This window comes from Lactuca virosa, chromosome 2 (assembly GCF_052849685.1).
Source record: "Lactuca virosa cultivar CGN04683 chromosome 2, Lactuca_virosa_CGN04683_v6, whole genome shotgun sequence".
In the NCBI taxonomy this organism is placed as follows: domain Eukaryota; kingdom Viridiplantae; phylum Streptophyta; class Magnoliopsida; order Asterales; family Asteraceae; genus Lactuca; species Lactuca virosa.
The window spans coordinates 129,955,069-129,979,810 of NC_136427.1; positions in this window are offsets into that span (position 1 = coordinate 129,955,069).

Consider the following 24,742-nt stretch of genomic DNA (forward strand, 5'->3'; position numbering starts at 1 on the left):
GTTCCTTCAAATTTTCATATTTCCCCACCAAGAACATTCAACCCTCATTAAAATCTTCAAACAAATCTTCAAATCTTCATAATTTTCAAGATCCAACCGTGAACTCACTTACCTCCAACCGTAAACCCATTTTTGCCATTCGAAAACTCCATTTCCTCATTTCCAAATAATTCCAATTTAATTGTAAGTCTTTCTTATAATTAAATTATTATTTCACAAATTACTTAAATTAATTTATTATTAATTTAAATATGACGAAGAAATATAATTATTTTAGGATAACATTATTTCGTACGTACGCTAGCCCGAGGATCGCTTCTACCGCTTCACTATCTAAAATACGAACACGTAACGAAGGTGAGTTCATACCCCTACGTTTTCACTATTTTTGAATGTTTTTAGGGGGGAATACAAGTAAAACACAAGGACTCTTGTGTCTAAACGATTTCAAATCCGTTTTAAACCATTTGCAAATGTTTCAAACTAATTTAGTATTTACATTTTATCAAAATGCATTTATATATGTATATATTTATATATATAAATAAGGTTCAACAGACTTAGAATTGACAATTTCGTCCTGGATCTTGTTCCTTGTCTGGTTGTGGGTTTAGGATATAATTATTTATTCGACTATCTTTTCATCCTTAATTATATATGCAGTGAATATATATGTATATAACATATTATTCGTTAAATTTACAACCCTTTTGTAATACGTCGAGCAAAAGGGTATTTTTCGCAAGTCTCTTACCACTATCTTATACACTGTTAAATTACAAAGATTTCCAGTTATTCCGAGCTTACATTAAAACTATAATAGGTATAGTTTGTGCGTCACTACACTATTTTACAAGGTTCAAGAAACAATACAGGAGCACTACTCTATTTTACTAAGATCATGGTTAAATAACTAAATAATTATTTAAGTATAATTATTTTATATTACAAAGTACACTACTATAAGATAATATAAATTGTTTCAAATACAAGAGAACACTATAACACTACACGTAAACTAGTTAATACAGGGTTTTGAGGAACTACTTCGGGTACCCACCAGGGTACAGTTTCAAGTCCTATAAATTAAAACCAGAGTCTCCCGAATGGAGAGCGTGAGGTTTGTGTATAGATCTATACGGGACTGACAATCCCACACCAAAACTGCTAGCTACAGTTCGGCAGGCGTGCCTGGGGTTGACAAATGTCATAAAATATCGACGTTTGAAAAATATCGTAGAGGCCACTAGGTCATATTAGCATGGTTATATGAAACTCACAATAGTATCAACTAAAACAGTGTTTACGGGATTAACACTACTTCATAGGTTTTTATTTTAATAATAAGACCGCACCGCTTTTCAAGAAATAGGAACATACAATTCAGAAGGGATCTATAATATTAACTTTATGATTTCTTAGTTTATGCGTTAAAGGTTATTTATATTTATAGGGTCCGATAGGTAGTAGGATGGGTGATTTCCACTTCATTCCCTGTTCCTTGTTTGGTTGTGGGCTTAGAGCAGATTCACACCATTTACTATCTATTCGATCTTGGTTATACATAACATGTATACACTAAGTAATCATAGGGGGAAACAGGTATGGGTCGGGTCACTATATACAAGTACAATACGCTATTTTCTAGTACAAAACATACTTTTCAGAAATAACGTATAACAAGGTACAGACATACAAAAAGGGTTGCATTACAAACACAACCGTATTACATTACTTTTCCAAGTACGAGTACACAAAACTTACATTTCATTACATCAGAAAATATAGGATTTTCTGGAAGAATATACTTACATTTCAAAAAGAACCATTACTGTTAACTCTATAAGTACCTAGTGAATGCGTTAGGGTTATATACAATGAAGATCCGACAGACAGTGGAATGTGTCATTTCCGCCTCAATTCCTGTTCCTTGTTTGGTTGTGGGCTTAGGGCAGAACCACACAGTCGATTTTCTGCTCGATCCAATTTGTATATAGCTTGTATTCACTAAGTACTGATAGAAGGAACTAGCATTGGTCACATTTCTTACATTCATTACATCATAAAATATTAGATTTTGTGGAGGAACACACGAAGGTTTTCAAGTAACGAAGAACATGTTTTCTAAAAAAAATGCTTATGAACTCACCAACTTTAATTTTGACACTTTCAAAACCACTTATATTCTCAGGGCATTAGTAGACAGGTACTTGCGCAGGTTCTAGAAGACGGAGCATAGTAGCTTCAAGTCTTTATTTTGCTAATTACTTTTGGAGTCAATCATATGTGATTTAAATACAATGTAAACACTATATTATCAATACAATGGTTGTTGTTGCTTTGATTACTATTATTCAATTATTGTGATACTATACATGACGTCCTCCGCCCCCGAACATTTCTGCCGTTCAGGTTTGGGGGTGTGGCAGATTGGTATCAGTGCATTGTTTATAGCGAATTAAGTATATCAACCCATAAAAGATATGCAACTATAAATACAATGGGGGCCGAAGTGCTCTGACTAAAAGTATACTTTTAAAATATAAGTATTTTACGAGAAGTATACAAACAAGCATACATACTAAGAACAAGTGTCACAAGAAGAACAAAACAAAAGTATTTAGATGTTGGACACTACAGTCAAACCTAGACAATTATGTAATCATATCTGGGATAAATATAGCCTGATCAACTATATTTATTTGAAATACGACCAATATGTGTTTGGGAGTGATAGTGGTGTTGCAACGAGTCTAAAACTTACCAACCATATATACAGAGGTGTTGGATTAATGTCTAAGTCCATAACTATAATTGGTAAGACTTGACCCGACCCGGCATGGTCCATTTGGGTTGCATGGCATCATGCATTTGGATAGACTATAATGAGAGAAATAACACTTAAGGTTGGTTAATATATTATAAGTTCTAATATATTAATAAGGTTATTTAATTAGTATTGATCAAGAATTAATTTGGAATTAATTAAGTGATCAAAAGGAGACTAATTAAATATATGGGTTGATTGTGTAAATCATTCATTCTTATATATGTGGGCTTGTGATCTAAGATTCCTTATGTTGGACTAAGTCCATGGGGTGACCCATGGATACTCCATGGAGGTTAAAATCCATGGAGCATAAGGAATGGGTAAAGTTATGAGTTACATGGTGTAACCCTAATAGCCACCATATAAAAGAATCCCATGGCTCAAGAAATCGTGCACTAATGTGTGAGTGTGAGGGCTAGACGATTTCAAGGAGTGTTCAAGTTTCTCTCAAGTTATTCCAAGTGTATTTGGTGTTGTGTGAACCATTTGAGGTGTCACACTTGGGGCACTAGGCACTCAAGCTTTATGAAGACATTCTACATCAAAGAGGTATGTATTCTATCTTGTTATATTTATTATTTTGTATGCTAGATTAGGATAATACCTTGGATGTTCATAATTGTATGTATAATAGAGAAAACATAGATCCAAGGTATTTAGGGTTGCATGTACACTTAGGAGTGTTAGAATGCTCAAAACCCAACAGTGGTATCAGAGCCTAGGCTTGTTTTCTTGTTATACTTGCAAAAGTAGCTGAAAAATCGAGTTGGATGCATATATTCGATTGTTTTGGCTGGAATTGGACTAGGAACATTAACCTAAGATGTTTTTGGACTTATAAACTTGTTTTTGATGTGGTAATGTTCATGCTAATCCAATTTCTAAGATAATTGTCATAATTTGAAGATTTGTATTAGTTTGTATGTTCATGCTAATTTCTTGAAGATTGATGATTTGAATTATCTTGTTCTTATGAGGTTCTTAGATTAATAGAAAAGTTGTGTGAAATAGTTGTTTTCAATCCATTTTAATCTAAGAGTTGATTCCAAAGTGTGTTTTTGTAACTTGTCCTCAAGTTATGTGAAAAGTCACATTTAAGAATCATAAAACTCATAAAAGTTGGCAAAGGTTAGAAAATGAAGAGTCTAGTTCTAATTAAATGGTTTATGACTCCATAACTTGTCCTCAAGTTATGGAGGTTCAAGAGTCTCTTCATTAAATTAAAAAAAAAAAGTGTAACCTTAATTAGTTCCATAAGTTACAATAAAAAAAAGTTATTTTTTTATTAATTAGTTTAAAGTCTTCCATAACTTGTCCTCAAGTTATGGAACTTGAAGAGTTTTTTTTTTAATTAAAACTACTTTAAACTCATAAGTTATGGAATTAATTAGTTTTGAATAGTTTCAAAACTTGCCCTCAAGTTTTGGAATTTGAAAAGTTTTCACTTATGAATACTTTAATTCCAAGTTAGCCCTTAGAATTTTAAAAGTTAAAATTCAACCCTTATACTTTATAATATTATAAGTTAATAATATTTATATATATGTATAAGAGTAAAGGCAGTCTTACCGTTATTAGGCCTCATTCACGAAGCCGGTCTATAAGGGGGGTATAAGGTTACTGCCTATAAAATGGCAGTTTAATGGGTGTCCACTCTCACCCACCGCTTCCTTGACTGGTGGAGGGTCGTTAGCCGAACGGGTAGGACAAGGACTATAATTCTCCTTTCATTAAAAGTATTAATGATAAATACTAAGTAACTAAACTCTTATTAATACTCAATCTTAGTTACTTAGGAAAATGTGAATTTGGTGCAAACCCATGAAATTACACTTTGCACTTTGCTTAAGTCGTTAGTGGAGCGTGTGTGGTTAACCGGCACACTAACCTGGACTTAACAAGGTAGGCAAATGGTAACTTAATATTTATCATAGTATCGGTGGAGCGTGTGTGGTTAACCGGCACACTGATTAAGGGGTAAATATTAAGGGTACCAAGTATATTTGCATGGTTATTCACACCTTGTTTTGTGATCCTCGACAACCCAGTCACAAAACCTGAAGGGCACACTCGAGATTGAAACATGCCTTTGAACAGTTCAATGAATCTCAAAGATCTAGGACTTTCAAATCCAATTAAAACCTAATAAATTATTTCGTTTTTCATGGTGGAAATTGGTGAATCGTCATTCACCTACCTTCAAATATTTTATAGCTTGGATTACGGCATTCCTCTTCTAAGTTATAAAATAGTTTGTTGGGTCCTAGCCTTAATATTTCATATTGGGTGTCATATTAAGGACTTTAAATCAACTATCTTGAATATCTCCCAAAAAGATGTCTGGTCTAGACATTTATGATCTTCCCAAATCTCTTGAAACAAGCTTTCCTAAATGAAGATGATGTCCCATGGATATCATACTTCTTTCACCTCCTCCAATTATTCTCCCTAACCCACAAGTTCCTAAAAAGTTTAAGGTCACTCAAGCCCTATTGGCAAGGCAAGGTCTAGGTGTGATCACATCTTGGAGATGTAGTCACATATTGACAAGCCGGGAGAGTTGGGTGTCAAAGTCTTGAGAAAGTTGGTGGCTCAACTACTTTCTAAGTCACATAGTGAGTTCTTTTGGGAATCCTATGAAACAGACTAAGACAAGACCCTTAATGATCTTATCTATTTGCTAAGATCAACTTCCTAAAATGCTATGGACATTGACAATGATGACATTGGATATCCAGTAAAGCTCTCTCTTCCCAATGGAAAGGGATTGGCCATAGTCAACTCGGTTGACCCAATGGTAAAGAGAGAGGCGAAGTTTGAGATAGTCCCATTATCAAGGGTCCATAGGTAACTATTGCCAAAGGAAGGGGCATTGGTTACGAAGCTGCCAAATTTACCTAAGGATGTTAAAGTCAATAAGTTTGGCTCTACTTCAGGTAAAGTCCATTGTCTAACTCTATTAAGTACATGCTGATTCTGATCGCGAAGATGGATTTCAATCGCATGGTTCGGTGATCAGAATTTTGGGCTATTACTTAAGAGTTATGATATTTATATTGCTTAGGAATAGATAACAACAAGGTTTTCATGTGGATTGTAAGGATAAGTTTTTCCGCAAAGTTTTAAAATAAAAGAAAAAGGTTTTGATTTTATTTATTTTAAGTATCCTTACAATGGCATTTGTGAAAAGTTGTTGCTTATAAGATTCCATTGATAGCAATATTGGAAAAATGGATTTGATTCTTTCGGTTGTGGTAGTGTTTAATATTACCAAATAAGGAAAGATTCTCATCACCCAAGGTTCAATTGGACCGAAACTTGGAATCATGCAAGTTGTATAGTATGATGAATGAGAACTTTCAGCTTGGAAAATTAAGACTAATTCCTTATGTGAATAAGGAAAGGACTAAGGGATCGAGTACACATTCTTGTGCACTGGTCAAGTCCACCACAAAAGATCAAGAAGACTATTCGTCATGATTTACTTAAGTTCAGTAAATATGGTTATACTTATAAGTTTAAGTATAAGTCTGTAGCATTGGAGAAGTTTCAATGTGAGACAAAACGAATAAGAAGAATCAAAGTATGGCAGAAAGATAAAAGTTTCTCAAATCTGAAAAGATGGGAGAGTACTTTAGTATCATGTTTATGATCATCTTAATGATTAAGATACCATATCACAATTGGTCCTCTAAAGTCATCTCTTATGACTAAGAAGAGGAGTCATGAATTGTTGAAATGGTTAAATCAAAAAGATGAGTCATACTTCGTTCCAAAACAATTCTTAGAGTCATACTCCAAGATTGTAACTTGAGTGACATATCTTAAAGAGGGTTTGTTAACACTAGTCAAATGTAAGAGTAAAAGGTTATCTACTCTTGTACATTTGAAATTGGTAAGTTGTGATGTTTTGGATAAAACAGAGACCAACTTAGGCCAATTGTGTAAAGTGTTAGTCTTGATAAAGAATCCGCACTATCTCTTGAATATTTGACAAGGGAGTCTTATATGTTAAGAGGACAGTGGGAGTCTTAAAGCTCTTGAAAGTTTCAAGACTTAATCAAGAATAAAACCTAAAGTCCTTTACTAGCACACGACTTGAGGTTTATAACCTATCGTGTTGAAATTTTTGTGCCTATTCAAGTTGGCTTTGCATAGGAGTTCTGAGAGTTCTCAATTGGTTGCACAACTACTTGGAAGCAATGGCAGGCACCTGAGCTGCCAAATGGCAAGAATTTAAGATTGCACAAGTTTAATCAATATGAGTTTGGATTTGTCACTAACCTTGTCTTGTGATTATGGTTTTGACAAATTCACATGGATAAGAGCACATACACTATTAAATCTAAGTGTCATAAGGTTTCTCTCCGATTCATGAAAATGATGGTGAGGAAACACTTTCACTAAGTAGATTTTAGCTAGATAGCAATTGTGATATTTGCATTCTCAAAGTCGTTAGTGGAGCGTGTGTGGTTTACTGGCACACTAACATGGACTTGTGAGAAGTGGCAAAGGTCTAAACAATTGAGACTATGATCACGACATCCCTTTTCATAGTTCTAAAATTGTTTAGACACACATGTGAGCTATCTAAGAGAGGTGTATGATTTTGATAAAGTTTTATCAAAACAATCTAGTATCAGAAATCTGAACTTTGGTAAGAAAGTCAGCTGATTTCTGAGTACATGTCAAAGCTAGTGGGAGCATAAGTGTTATGCTAATAATCATCATGTTAGTGGGAGCATGATAATTATGACAAAGGTTGCAAGTTAGCAATGTTAATTATAGAAAACAAAAGTTTCAATTCGTGAGGTTGCAGGGGTTGAAAAAGTTGTTTTGCTATAATTAAGGGAGAGAAAATTATACTTCATTTCAATTCTAAAATCTTAGATTGAGATTTTAATCGTATTTAATCAAGGATATATATATGAATTTCATGTTGGAATGACTCAACATAAGGGAATTCTATATATGGGTCCATTATTTGCGTTCTAAAATTCGATTATGATTACGGCATCCCTTTTCATAATCTGAATTTTGAGAACTTGGCAAATTGAAATGGAAATATTATAGCAAAAGACTGGTTTAGTCTTTATGTGAGACATTATGAATCGTGTCCCATATGCTTCGGATATAGGATCGATTACATGTGCTATATTCATCCTTTCTAAAATTTTCCAAATGCCTGGGGCATCATGAATCGTGTCCCATATGGTTCGTGAATATATCAATATGTTGTCGATGAAGACAATCATGAAATTTTCCAAGTAAGGTTTACACACCCGATTCATAAGGTCCATGAATACGGTTGGTGCGTTGGGCAGTCCAAATGACATAACTAGAAACTCAAAGTGGATGTATCTACTTCGGAATGTCGTCTTTGGAATATCGGTTTCTTGAACTCTAAGTTGATGATAGCCGGATCGTAGGTCGAACTTCGAGTAGTAGCAGGATCCTTGTAGTTGGTCGAACAGGTCATCGATTATCGGGAGTGGATACCGGTTCTTGATAGTGAGCTTGTTCAACTCTCGATAGTCGATGCACATCCTGAACGATCCATCCTTCTTTTTTTCAAAAAATATCGGGGCTCCCCAGGGAGAGAAACTTGGCTGAATAAAGTCTTTGTCGAGAAGTTCTTGAAGTTAACTGGATAGTTCTTGCGTTTCTGATGGAGCTAGACGACAAGGAGATCGCGCTACCGGTTCTGCGCCTGGGATAAGGTCGATTCAAAACTCAACCTGTCTAACGGGAGGTACTCCGGATAGGTCTTCTAGAAATATATCCGAGTAGTCGCACACTTGCAGTATTTCTTTAATTTCCTTGCCGTTGTCTTGCGTATCCACCACGTGGGCCAAGAAAGCATTGCATCTCTTCTGCAAATACTTCCTTGCCTTCATGCATGTAATGACTGTTAGGTTCTTCCCTGTCTGGTCTCTGTAAATCACAAGGGATTCATCGTTTGATACGGATAGTCGAATGGCTTTTTCATATTATTAAACCTTCGTTCGATGTGGTGATGACCAATTCATTTTAATGATTACATTTAACTTTCAATGGTCATAGGAATTAGATCGGAATGAAGACGTGGTTTTTCAAGGTGAGACGACGATTATTGAGTATTACTAAAGTGTTTTCTAATTGGACTGATTCTGATTCCCATTCTGTAAGTCTTATTAATTTTTGCCAGATTTAGGTTTTATTGTGTTTCTAAAAGTATGGCCAATAAAGCCTATATCGTCATCATTGTTAAATCATATGGAAACATAATTATTGTTGAGGAGAAATGTACCACTGACCATGACTAGGTCCTGGTGAGCATCTCCAGCATCGATTACTATGTTGTTCCTTTGTCGCCCTGGTTCTTCAGTTTCGGGCAGTCCTTCCTAAAATGCCATGGTTGATTGCATTCATAGCAGTTATGGTTTCCTTATATCGTAACGGTTGGGATCATTCTACAGTACCTCGATATATGACCTCTCAGTGTACATTTGTTGCAGGTTATCTCCTCGCAATTTCCGACATGATGGTAATTGCATTTTGTACAATGGGGTAAGGTTCTAGATTAGGACATGGACCGAGTAGGAGTATTTGAGTCGTAGGCAGTCACAGGTTCTGACTTTAGTTTGAGGACTTTAAATTACCCTTTGGACTCTTCTTCGTACTTCCATTTCGTACGCTTCGCTCGGTTCTGCTCTGGCTGTTGGGTTATGGTATTCGGATGGAGATATTGTTCAGTCAAATGATAGGCCAGTTGCTTAGCAGTATAAAATGTAGTGGTTCCGAATGTCACAACCAGACCTCGAACTAGAGGGGTTAGTCCCTCAATGTACCTCTCCAACTTCTTGTATTCTGAGTCTATGATACCTGGGAAAAGGTTTGCAATGTAGTTGTATCGAGAGGTGTAAGCAGTCACCTCTGACTCTTTCATGGAAAGGTTTAACAATTCTTATTCTAGGGCCTGAATTTATTGTTGTGGAAAATAATCCTCGATCAACATATGTTTCTTGGCTCCCCAAGAAATGGCATAGGCTGCATCAAGTCCTATAGACTTGGTATGGTTATTCCACCAAGCTAGGGCGGAATCCATTAGTGTACAAGTGGCATACTTAACGTGGCAGTTATTAGCACAAGAGCTGATACGGAACACTGCCTCCATCAACTCTATCCGGCGGGATAGACTAATGACTCCTTCCGTACGAAAGAAAGATGGGGGTTGGTAGGCTAAGAAATCCTTATATGAGCAGGATATGGGGTTGTTTCTGCTAGAAACAGGAATGTCGTCATTATTCCCATTGTTAACGGACAATTCGTTCTGGGAAGCTTCATATGTAGCTAAAGTTGTGGCAATCCCTTGCGTAATCATGGTTTGCATTTGTGTTGGGTCCATTCGAAATGATGGTGAGGAATCTTGCAGATTCCTTCGTAGGCGTTTATCCTAAACGTTTAGAAAAGATACACTTAGGTTGTTTATACTACTTAGTCATAAGTAAGAATGTTGGAATTGTATTGCATAATAGGGAATTGATATAATTTGTTCCTATGATCTTATAGATTTCCAAATTATTGAGTGAGATTGATTCTTGAAACTCTGTCGAGTTACAAATGATGAGGAAAAAGTGATTGATTTGGAAATCCTAAAGATTTCCAAATGATAGGAAAGAAATTGAAATCCTTATCGTTGAAATCTTTGGAAGAGAGATGTATGGAAACTATTGAACGAATGACTGAAAACATGGAATTCCCTACTACGAAGGTAGTAGGGTTGTTGGTTCTTTGGTTAGGCGAATTGAGAAAATCTGAACGTTATCCCATATTTTTAAGTATTTTTATGATTAAAAATGTATATGTTGTTTCGGGGTTGAAATAAGGTTTCTAAGGTACTAGGCATCTGCAGCGAATCTTGAGAATATTCTTGAATCTCTAAAACTTTCAACCATTGTAGTATGTCAGCTCCTTGCTCAAGGTTGGTTGTGCAACGACTTGACTATAAATAAGATAGGTGCGCATTCCAGATTTATTTATGGTATGGCTTATGTACGATACTAACCTTTAATTGAGGCATCTGACCTAAAGGGTCGAGTTGGTAGTTTTTATTGAAGGGATGTTTAGAATTGTTATTAAGTGTTCTCATCGAGGGTCAGAGTATATATAAACTCTTATATATTATGGTTGGTGGCGTTTGTAGTATTATTGATTTTTGTTTTGTACTTCCTGACTACCGAGCACAAACATGGGCCAGACATGAAGTATCGTAAGTAGTCGAGAAGTATTGTTATTATTAATAATACTTTTATTAGAAGCTAGTTTGATATAGTTGTTTTCCTCTTTTAAGGATACAAGTTCTCTATAGCCAATTAAGCTCTGATACCAATCTGTCACAACCCCGGCCAAGGCGGAACATGCCGGGATATACGACTAAGTTCATGGATCACAGATAAACTAAATATATAGCACAAGTACAACGATAAACAAAACAACATTTATATTCCATCATAAAATTTAAATACAAGGTTCTGACTAGATAATATAGTAGTTGCCTTAATAGGTAGGCGGACATAATAAAAAGATAGTAACTAAATTGCCTGAGATTCCTGAGTACCCGTCGTCTGAATTTGCTTGATTACCGATTTCCTGAGAATACATGTATTTTGAAAGTCAACACGAGGTTGGTGAGAGTCACAGGTATTCTGCTAGTCGCAGTAATGATACTTTTATAAAGTCCAAAAGTATTTTCTTTGTATGAATAACAATAGTTGTGTCACAACTCCAAGTTTTAGACCTTGCATGGTCTAAACCCTAACCTAGTACAAGCGAAACCACAATGCAATCCTTGTTGCATTTTATCATCTATAGCCTTAGGGCATGTTTAAAGAATTAACAGAAAGGTATGGACTGAAAAGTTAAGCTAAATTAGGGTGTTATAAATGAACATAAGTTATAAGACTAAGGGTTTAAAACATAAATATAACCATTAAATGAGTTTTCACCCAAAGTAATCAATGCATTAAAGGAGTTTACATCCAAGGAATTAATTGCCAATGTAGTTCACGGTTGGGGAATAAAACCAAAGAAGTGTTCACGATTTGAAGTTTTAATTTCACAAAGGTGTTTACGGTTTGGCAAATCCGTAAACCCCTTATTCTTTTGATTCAATACTGTAAACACCCCCCTTCTAGAAGCCATAGTCCGTAAACCACCCCTATATATATGTATTATGGAGAAAACACTTTCATTTCACACACTTTCCATCCGTAAACACTCACAAAATCCTCTCAATCTTCATCCGTGAACAGTCCCATTTCCTCTCAATCTTCAAGAGTTTACGCCGAGTTCCTTCAAATTTTCATATTTCCCCACCAAGAACATTTAACCCTCATTAAAATCTTCAAACAAATCTTCAAATCTTCATAATTTTCAAGATCCAACCGTGAACTCACTTACCTCCAACCGTAAACCCATTTTTGCCATCCGAAAACTCCATTTCCTCATTTCCAAATAATTCCAATTTAATTGTAAGTCTTTCTTATAATTAAATTATTATTTCACAAATTACTTAAATTAATTTATTATTAATTTAAATATGACGAAGAAATATAATTATTTTAGGATAACATTATTTCGTACGTACGCTAGCCCGAGGATCGCTTCTACCGCTTCACTATCTAAAATACGAACACGTAACAAAGGTGAGTTCATACCCCTACGTTTTCACTATTTTTGAATGTTTTTAGGGGGGAATACAAGTAAAACACAAGGACTCTTGTGTCTAAACGATTTCAAATCCGTTTTAAACCATTTGCAAATGTTTCAAACTAATTTAGTATTTACGTTTTATCAAAATGCATTTATATATGTATATATGTATATATATATATATAAATAAGGTTCAACAGACTTAGAATTGACAATTTCGTCCTGAATCTTGTTCCTTGTCTGGTTGTGGGTTTAGGATATAATTATTTATTCGACTATCTTTTCATCCTTAATTATATATGCAATGAATATATATGTATATAACATATTATTCGTTAAATTTACAACCCTTTTGTAATACGTCGAGCAAAAGGGTATTTTTCGCAAGTCTCTTACCACTATCTTATACACTGTTAAATTACAAAGATTTCCAGTTATTCCGAGCATACATTAAAACTATAATAGGTATAGTTTGTGCGTCACTACACTATTTTACAAGGTTCAAGAAACAATACAGGAGCACTACTCTATTTTACTAAGATCATGGTTAAATAACTAAATAATTATTTAAGTATAATTATTTTATATTACAAAGTACACTACTATAAGATAATATAAATAGTTTCAAATACAAGAGAACACTATAACACTACACGTAAACTAGTTAATACAGGGTTTTGAGGAACTACTTCGGGTACCCACCAGGGTACAGTTTCAAGTCCTATAAATTAAAACCAGAGTCTCCCGAATGGAGAGCGTGAGGTTTGTGTATAGATCTATACGGGACTGACAATCCCACACCAAAACTGCTAGCTACAGTTCGGTAGGCGTGCCTGGGGTTGACAAATGTCATAAAATATCGACGTTTGAAGAATATCGTAGAGGCCACTAGGTCATATTAGCATGGTTATATGAAACTCACAATAGTATCAACTAAAACAGTGTTTACGGGATTAACACTACTTCATTGGTTTTTATTTTAATAATAAGACCGCACCGCTTTTCAAGAAACAGGAACATACAATTCAGAAGGGATCTATAATATTAACTTTATGATTTCTTAGTTTATGCGTTAAAGGTTATTTATATTTATAGGGTCCGATAGGTAGTAGGATGGGTGATTTCCACTTCATTCCCTGTTCCTTGTTTGGTTGTGGGCTTAGAGCAGATTCACACCATTTACTATCTATTCGATCTTGGTTATACATAACATGTATACACTAAGTAATCATAGGGGGAAACAGGTATGGGTCGGGTCACTATATACAAGTACAATACACTATTTTCTAGTACAAAACATACTTTTCAGAAATAACGTATAACAAGGTACAGACATACAAAAAGGTTTGCATTACAAACACAACCGTATTACATTACTTTTCCAAGTACGAGTACACAAAACTGACATTTCATTACATCAGAAAATATAGGATTTTCTGGAAGAATATACTTACATTTCAAAAAGAACCATTACTGTTAACTCTATAAGTACCTAGTGAATGCGTTAGGGTTATATACAATGAAGATCCGACAGACAGTGGAATGTGTCATTTCCGCCTCAATTCCTGTTCCTTGTTTGGTTGTGGGCTTAGGGCAGAACCACACAGTTGATTTTTTGCTCGATCCAAATTGTATATAGCTTGTATTCACTAAGTACTCATAGAAGGAACTAGCATTGGTCACATTTCTTACATTCATTACATCATAAAATATTAGATTTTGTGGAGGAACACACGAAGGTTTTCAAGTAACAAAGAACATGTTTTCTAAAAAAAATGCTTATGAACTCATCAACTTTAATTTTGACACTTTCAAAACCACTTATATTCTCAGGGCACTAGTAGACAGGTACTTGCGCAGGTTCTAGAAGACGGAGCATAGTAGCATCAAGTCTTTATTTTGCTAATTACTTTTGGAGTTAATCATATGTGATTTAAATACAATGTAAACACTATATTATCAATACAATGGTTGTTGTTGCTTTGATTACTATTATTCAATTATTGTGATACTATACATGACGTCCTCCGCCCCCGAACATTTCCGCCGTTCCGGTTTGGGGGTGTGGCAGATTGGTATCAGTGCATTGTTTATAGCGAATTAAGTATATCAACCCATAAAAGATATGCAACTATAAATACAATGGGGGCCGAAGTGCTCTGACTAAAAGTATACTTTTAAAATATAAGTATTTTACGAGAAGTATACAAACAAGCATACATACTAAGAACAAGTGTCACAAGAAGAACAAAACAAAAGTATTTAGATGTTGGACACTACAGTCAAACCTAGATAGTTATGTAATCATATCTGGGATAAATATAGCCTGATCAACTATATTTATTTGAAATACGACCAATATGTGTTTGGGAGTGATAGTGGTGTTGCAACGAGTCTAAAACTTACCAACCATATATACAGAGGTGTTGGATTAATGTCTAAGTCCATAACTATAATTGGTAAGACTTGACCCGACCCGGCATGGTCCATTTGGGTTGCATGGCATCATGCATTTGGATAGACTATAATGAGAGAAATAACACTTAAGGTTGGTTAATATATTATAAGTTCTAATATATTAATAAGGTTATTTAATTAGTATTGATCAAGAATTAATTTGGAATTAATTAAGTGATCAAAAGGAGACTAATTAAATATATGGGTTGATTGTGTAAATCATTCATTTTTATATATGTGGGCTTGCGATCCAAGATTCCTTATGTTGGACTAAGTCCATGGGGTGACCCATGATACTCCATGGAGGTTAAAATCCATGGAGCATAAGGAATGGGTAAAGTTATGAGTTACATGGTGTAACCCTAATAGCCACCATATAAAAGAATCCCATGGCTCAAGAAATCGTGCACTAATGTGTGAGTGTGAGGGCTAGACGATTTCAAGGAGTGTTCAAGTTTCTCTCAAGTTATTCCAAGTGTATTTGGTGTTGTGTGAACCATTTGAGGTGTCACACTTGGGGCACTAGGCACTCAAGCTTTATGAAGACATTCTACATCAAAGAGGTATGTATTCTATCTTGTTATATTTATTATTTTTTATGCTAGATTAGGATAATACCTTGGATGTTCATAATTGTATGTATAATAGAGAAAACATAGATCCGAGGTATTTAGGGTTGCATGTACACTTAGGAGTGTTAGAATGCTCAAAACCCAACAAGAGGATCCCTAGAACAAAACGTAAAGTTAAAATACTATACCAAGAAGTCTGAAAACTTACCAAGTCCATATACCAAGAAACTCTAGAAACAATCATACAATTAAAATACTACAGGAGTATTTTAGGCACATTAACTAACTTATATGAAAACTAAAAGACCCTTACTGGCAGGTCTATAATTGTGAAGTGTATGCTTCCAGGGTTATATATAATCGGGATCTTATAGACTTAGAATTTGTGATCTTCGCTCTAATACTTGTTCCTTGTTTGGTTGTGGTTTTAGAGTAGGATCATTTATTCGAAGTTCTATTTGATCTTGGTTATATACAACTTGCATACACTACGTGATTATAGGAGGACCCGATAAGGATCACCATAAAAATTTCTTTAGAAATGTTTTACTTAATCTCATAAGATTCATTAGACATTCCCATTCTCGTACGAGCAACCTAGATAGATATAGCCACTCCACTACAACAGCCAACATAGTAGACAATGAAGAACAATAAGGGATTCATGGGGAGGATTCTGAGAAGGAATCATTCGCGGATCATACGAGAAAGCAGAACACCTTACGCGTCGCACTAATAACTAATAAACTAATATAACCTAGTGAGTTAGTGATTACACTGCTCACACTGTGTGTTAGGCTTACCGCCTCTTTCATAACAACTAGTAACAGTAAAACAGGTTGCGAAATTTCACTTACAAGGTGGTCACTATAAAAAATTCATAAGTGTACTTTGCATACACCTCTATTATGAATTGTTTTTAGAACACTATAAAAGTCGGAACATAACTCACTCAGAACTAAGATAACTTAGATTCAAATAACACTCGACTTGTAACCACTACTAAAGGCTTACCCCCATTTCATATTTTAAACCTTATGGTAGAAAGATGCCACCGAAGAAGTCGAATAGAAACAAAAACAATGCACCACCGCCACTACCTCCACAATATGATCCGATTGTCTTTCAGGTTGCAGTAACAGCCGCAGTGACAGCTGTCATGACTCAAATCCACACAAGTGGTACCAGTGGATCGGGTAGGGCTACTAACAACCCTAACCACGGAGAAAGCCACAGACGCACAAAAGAGTGTTCGTACAAAGTCTTCATGAATTGTGGACACAAATCCTTCGATGGAAGTGGAGGAGTCATCGCCCTAATGCGATGGTTCGAGAAAATGGAGTCGATTTTTGAGATATGCGCGTGCCTAGAAGGGAGCAAAGTGAAGTTTGCTGCTTGCACCCTCTCTGACAGAGCCCTGACATAGTGGAATAGCCATGTCAAGTCAATGACCCTAGGGTGGTAAATGCGATGGGCTGGGATAATCTAAAAGAGATGATGCTAGAAGAGTACTGCCCGAGGGGTGAGATACAAAAGCTAGACCAAGAGCTGTGGAACCTTACCATGACATGCTCGGACATAGTAGCCTACACTAATAGATTCAATGACCTAGCAGCACTATGCCCCGAGATGGTTACCTCGGAGAGCAAGAAGATAGAGAGATACATTTGGGGACTATATTCTCCCATACAAGGAAACGTGATAGCGGCGAAACCTCTCTTGTTTGACAGTGCCAAACGCCTTTGCTCAAACACTGGTGGAGCATGGAGTCCGCCAAGGCTTGATGACTCCCACTCCCAAGCCGATGAAAGGGGACGACTATAAGCAAAAGTCCAAGAACAAGAAAAAGAGGCAACCAACGCAAGAACCCTCGGAAGGACAACAGATTGTTGCGGTTCATGCTGCCACAACACCTACCACTCTAGTACCGGTCAGACAATATGCTGGAACCCTCCCGAAGTGTAACACGTATAGATTCCATCACACTGGAGGGTGCCGAGAGTTGAATTGCAAGAACTGCCTCAGGAAGGGGCAAACTTCTCGTTTCTGCAGGGCACTGGCACAACCAATCTCCCAGGTCTCATGCACCGGAGTAAGCCAAGCCTGTTACAGGTGTGGCGAAACGGGGCACTACAAGAGGGACTGTCCGATAACACAGAACTCTGGCACCGACGGAAGAGTGCTGATGATCACCGCAGGGGAGACTCTTCCGGAACCACCTGCAGACAGCGGTACATTTTCCAAAATAAAAATTAAATTTTTTTTTTACAAAAATGGTCAACACCTAAATCGTAATCATAAGTTGCTCTCTCGTCTGAACAAATTACAGCACCCATATAAAAACTAAGGATCCTTGCAGGTGAGCTATGATGGCTTAGTGTATATATTAGGGTAATTTATAATTAAGATTTGTAGGCTTAGAGTGCGTGATTCCGCATTATTTCTTGTTCCTTGTCTGGTTGTGGATTTAGGGCAGAGTCACTCAGTCGACTGTCTTTCCAATCTTAATTATACATGACTTGTATACACCAAGCAATTATAGAAGGACCTGGTAGGGATTATATCATGAAAATTCATCATTTTCAATTATCAGAAACACTCATATTGCTAGTACTCGCTTGGTGCGGTACAAAATGTTTATGGTAGTAACATCAAGGATAAAACTGAAAGCACTAGAAACGTACACATAGAATGCGCTATCGTTCTAACAAACACACCTTCCGAACCAACGTAGCACGTGTGCCAATAAGAAGTTCCGACGATGTCATCCGAACTAGATTGGCTTGGTTGTTACCATACCAATCTTGCGTACTACCGAATTGACCCCTCGCCTTAACCGACCGACTAAGGAAACTCCCATCACTCATAACGACAAACTAGATACGAACCTCTGAATCGTCTCTCGTTTCAAGCCCCCGAAGTACTCATATGAGGAGTATTATATCCATCCGTAACCTTCCCGAAATATCCCAGCAGATCTTTTGGGAATACCAAATATGCAAAAAGTCAAGTTCAAGCACATAGGCTAGGGACAAATACGGTTAACCTATCACTGTTAGGTGTATACGCTAGAATGGTATATAATTAAGATTCTACGAACTTAGGATGTGTGTTTCCGCCCTATCTCTTGTTTCTTGTTTGATTGTGGACTTGGGGCAGAGTCACCAATCTGACCGTCTTATTATTTTTAATTATATACGACTTGTATACACGAGGCGATGATGGATCACCACGTATAAGTCCTACCATGAGCTTCAGGACAAAAGGTTGTCCAGGACTACGAGCGTACATACTATCATTCGAATTAATAATAAACAAGTAAGTCGAATCCACACACACTTTCTATCGATCAGAACAGCAGACCCAACAGTGAAGATCCGTTGGATCGTCAAGCGAGGATCTGAATTCACTGGAGAACGCAAGGACCAGATAGAACCGAAGTACCTACCTCTTTCCTAATTCCTAGTAGCCATTTAGGAGTCGAATTTCGGGATGAAATACCCTCTAACGGGGGGATGATGTCACAACTCCAAATTTTAGACCTTGCATGGTCTAAACCCTAACCTAGTACAAGAAAAACCAAAGTGCAATCGTTGTTGCATTTTATCATCTATAGCCTTAGGGCTTGTTTAAAGAAATAACAAAAATGTATGGATTGAAAACTTAAGCTAAATTAGGTTGTTATAAATGAACATAAGTTATAAGAGTAAGGGTTTAAAACATAAATATAACCATTAAATGAGTTTTCACCCAAAGTAATCAATACATTAAAGGAGTTTACGCCCAATAAATTAATTGCCAATGTAGTTCACGGTTGGGGAATAAAACCAAAGAAGTGTTCACGATTTGAAGTTTTAATTTCACAAAGGTGTTTACAGTTTGGCAAATCAATAAACCCCTTACTCTTTTGATTCAAGACTGTAAACACCCCCCTTCTAGAAGCCATAGTCCATAAACCACCCCTATATATGTATTATGGCGAAAACACTTTCATTTCACACACTTTCCATCTATAAACACTCCCAAAATCCTCTCAATCTTCATCCATGAACATTCCCATTTCCTCTCAATCTTCAAGAGTTTACGCCAGTTCCTTCAAATATTCATACATCCATCCCCACCAATAACAATCAACCCTCATTCAAATCTTCAAACAAATCTTCAAATCTTCATAATCTTCAAGATCCAACCGTGAACTCACTTACCTCCAACCGTAAACCCATTTTTGCCATCCGAAAACTCCATTTCCTCATTTCCAAATAATTCCAATTTAATTGTAAGTCTTTCTTATAATTAAATTATTATTTCACAAATTACTTAAATTAATTTATTATTAATTTAAATATGACGAAGAAATATAATTATTTTAGGATAACGTTATTTCGTACGTACGCTAGCCCGAGGATCGCTTCTACCGCTTCACTATCTAAAATACGAACACGTAACGAAGGTGAGTTCATACCCCTACTTTTTCACTATTTTTCAATGTTTTTAGGGGGAATACAAGTAAAACACAAGGACTCTTGTGTCGAAACGATTTCAGATCCGTTTTAAACCATTTGCAACTGTTTCAAACTGATTTAGTATTTACACTTTATCAAAATGCTATATATATATATATATATATATATATATATATATATATATATATATATATATATATATATATATATATATATATATATATATATATATATATATAGGTTAAACAGACTTAGAATTGACAATTCCGTCCTGAATCTTGTTCCTTGTCTGGTTGTGGGTTTAGGATAGAATTATTTATTCGACTGTCTTTTCATCCTTAATTATATATGCAGTGAATATATATGAATATAAAATATTATTCGTTAAATTTACAACCCTTTTGTAATATGTCGAGCAAAAGGGTATTTTCGCGAGTCGCTTACAACTATCTTACACACTGTTAAATTACAAAGGTTTTCAGTCATTCCGAGCTTACATTAAAACTATAATAGGTACATTTTGTGCGTCACTACACTATTTTACAAGGTTCAAGAAACGATACAGGAACACTACTCTATTTTACTAAGATCATGGTTAAATAACTAAATAATTATTTAAGTATAATTATTTTATATTACAAAGTACACTACTACAAGATAATACAAACAGTTTCAAATACAAGAGAACACTATAACACTACACATAAACTAGTTAATACAGGGTTGTGAGACACTACTTCGGGTACCCACCAGGGTACAGGTTCAAGTCCTATAAATTATAACCAGAGTTTCCCGGATGGAGAACGTGAGGTTTGTGTATATATCTATATAGGGCTGACAATCCCACACCCAAACTGCTAGCTACAGTTAGGCAGGCATGCCTGGGGGTGACAAATGTCATAAAATACCGACGCCTGAAGAACTTCGTAGAGGCCACTAGGTGATATTAGCGTGGTTATATGAAACTCACAATAGTATCAACTAAAACAAGGTTTACGGGATTAACACTACTTTATAGGTTTTATTTTAATAGTAGGACCGCACAGCTTTTCAAGAAACCGGAACATAGAATTCAGAAGGGATCTATAATGTTAACTTATGATTTCTTAGTTCATGCGTTAAAGGTTATTTATATTTATAGGGTCCGATAGGTAGTAGGATGGGTGATTTCCGCTTCATTCCCCGTTCCTTGTTTGGTTGTGGGCTTAGAGCAGATCCACATAGTTTACTATCTATTCGATCTTGGTTATACAGGACCTGTATACACTAAGTAATCATAGGGGGAAACAGGTATGGGTCAGGTCACTATATACAAGCACAGCACGCTATTTTCTAGTACAAAACATACCTTTCAGAAAGAACGTATAACATGGTACATGCATACAAAAAGGGTTGCATTACAAACACAACCGTATTACATTACTTTTCCGAGTACGAGTCAACAGAGCTTACATTTCATTACATCATAAAATATAGGATTTTCTGGAAGAATATACTTACATTTCAAAAAGAACCATTACTGTTAACTCTATAAGTACCTAGAGAATGTTTTAGGGTTATATACAATGAAGATTCGACAGATAGTGGAATGTGTGATTTTCGCCTCAATTCATGTTCCTTGTTTGTTCGTGGGCTTAGCGCAGAACCACATAGTCGATTGTCTGCTCGATCCAAATTGTATATAGCTTGTATTCACTAAGTACTCGTAAAGGGAACTAGTATGGGTCACATTTCTTACATTCATTACATCAGAAAATATAAGATTTTCTGGAGGAACACACGAAGGTTTTCAAGTAACAAAGAACATGTTTTCTAAAACAAAATGCTTATGAACTCACCAACTTTAAGGTTGACACTTTCAAAACCACTTTTATTCTCAGGGCCCTAGTAGACAGGTACTCGCGCAGGTTCTAGAAGACGGAGCATAGTAGCTTCAAGTCTTTATTTTGCTAATTACTTTTGGAGTCAATCATATGTGATTTGAATACAATGTAAACACTATATTATTAATAGAATGGTTGTTGTTAATTTGATTACTATTATTCAATTGTTGTGATACTATACATGACGTCCTCTGCCCGCGAACGTTTCCGCCGTTCCGGTTTGGGGTTGTGACAAGTTGAAACAATGTTTGCCATGAGTTTTTAAAAGCCAAAATGTATCTTTGCATAAGTAAATCCATGCTTTTAAAATGTGCTTGTAATAATTCCTTAAAAGTCAAAATGTAGCCATTTCATAAGTAAATCCATACTTTAAACCATGTTTGTAATACACTCTTGAATATACTTGAAAATCAACATGTGTCCCTTGCATAAGTAAATTCATACTTGAAAATGTACTTGTAATAATTCCTTGAAAGTCAAAATGTACCCATTTGTATAAGTAACTTTTATACCTAAAATAGTTTTGAAAGCAACCAAGCCTAAGGTTGTACTGAAAATGAAAGAGATTATTTGTGTTAATGTCGTTAGCGAGTTCTATAATCGAGCTCTTGACAAAAAGTACCTCTCCCTACAACGCTTCATTGGACGTTGTAGTAACGATCGTAGACACATATCACCTACTACGATTGATTAGTCGTAGGTTGTAGCTAGCAACAACATGTGGGGTTCTCGACCCCATATACATCAATACATATGTACCTTGCTCTGAAGATTAACGATTATAGTAGTGTAGGGCAGGCTAAGTGGTTAGAATCAGCTAATGAATAAAGTATCGTCTCACTCAAAGTCATTAACGAAAAGTTTATGAAAAATCTCTCAGCCCTAACTTAATTATACTTAAGTACCGGGCATAATGAATTTAGTAGTATAACTTTCTTAAAAGCCGAGTATGGTTGATGTATTTATAAGGCTATAAATTACTCGCTTTTATAAACTAATGTATTTCAACATAATGATCTTGTATATATGTGTACAACGTTAAGCATAAAAGTATTCATGTAATGAATTTCATAGTATAACGTTAATAAAAGTCGAGTATGGTTAATGTATTTATAAAACTATAAATTACTCGCTTTTATAAAGTAATTTATTTCAATGTAACGATCTTGTATATGTGTGTAAAGCGTTGTGCATAAAAGTATTTAAGGGTAGTAGTCTTTGGAACTTTGAAATACTTTAACTTGTAGCATGCATATCATATAACACTTACGTATTTGTATCAAAAATACTATATAGCACTTGTATTCTCCCACAAAACGAATAAATATAAAAGAGGAGCCGTAACTCTCACCTCGATATGTGTTTAACGAGTTGTTTTTTAGTGTTAGATGTGAGAACCAATAGGTGTTGTTGTGAATTTGATCTTTCGAGATTAGCTTAGTCTTGATGATTGAAGAGACTATATAAGCCTTTAGGGATGATGGAAGACGCCCAAAGTGGTAAAAATTCCGAGATGAAAAAGTTCCAAGGTGCAAAAGTTCTGAGATTCGTTGAAATTCCGAGGCTATAGAAATCTGAGGTGAATAATGACCCAATGTTGCTAAAATCAGAAACTGGTGGTGAATTTCGAACTGGAGCTTCGAACTCAGAAGGCTCCGAAATAGGTAGAAGGTCCGAAGTCGAACTCCGAGATGGGAAGAATCTGAAGCTGACCAAATTCCGAAGTCGAATTCCGAAATCGGTAGAATCCGAAGTGGGAAGACTTCCGAAGTTAGAAGGATCAGAATTCAAGTATTCCTAAGTGAGATGAGAGTGTGACAACCCGTAAATTTCTATCTTGTAAGTCCATCCAATCAAAAAAAATCATACTTGTTTCTATTGCCTTTTAGCCTTGTTAAGGGTCATTTTAATGAGTTTTAAGCCTAGTACACTCAATTATTTTGTGTTAGGGAGTGAACCACGTAAGAACCAAGAGCCTAGAACATTAAATGAGACATAAAACCTCAACAAGTGAGGTTCACGACCAAGGTCCTTGTTCACGGCCGTGAACCCTTGTTAGGCCGTGAACCCCTCCTATAAGGATGATTTTTTGCCACTTTGCTTCACTTCTTCTCCACTTGGCCGTGAACTACCCATTCTCTCTCAAGTATCATCAAGTGAAGGCTCACTTTTCACTCTAAAACGTAACCAACTCATCCCTTACTTGTTCATGCTTAGGAACCCCCTTTGTTCTAGCCTTGATTCATCACTCTTTGTCACCATCTTCAAGATCTTTAAGGGTTCACGGCCGTGAACCCTTCATAAGGGCCGTAAACCCTTCATAGGATCTTGGGCCGTGAACCCTCCTAAGGCCGTGAAGTCCTAGAGTTTGGCTGTGAACTCCTTGTGATCAATCATATGTGATTCTAACACTCCATTGAGAGTGTTTCCTACTTCCTACGGTTGTTTCCCTACCATGTTAGTTGTTTTAAACACTAATTATATACATATATGTATCAATATATGTCAATTAGGACTCGTTTGTGCCTCGGGACTTCATTCGTGGAACTTCTCATCCTTACTCGAATCTTCAATTGAATCACCCACATAAGGTGAGTCCATACCCCTATAATCAATCTTTTAAATGTTTTAAATGCTTTTAAGAGGGAGGGATACAAGTTGAACACAATGTTATTGTGTAAATATTTACATGTGATAACCATCACACTAAAAGATTTCTTATGCTTTTGTAAGTGATCAAAACAATTCAAAAACTCTTTTTTAAAGTTGATTAGTTTGTTGTTTGTAAAACTTCATTCTTAAAAGTACATGCTTAACTCAGTAAATAATTGAGTCTTTTCTTCA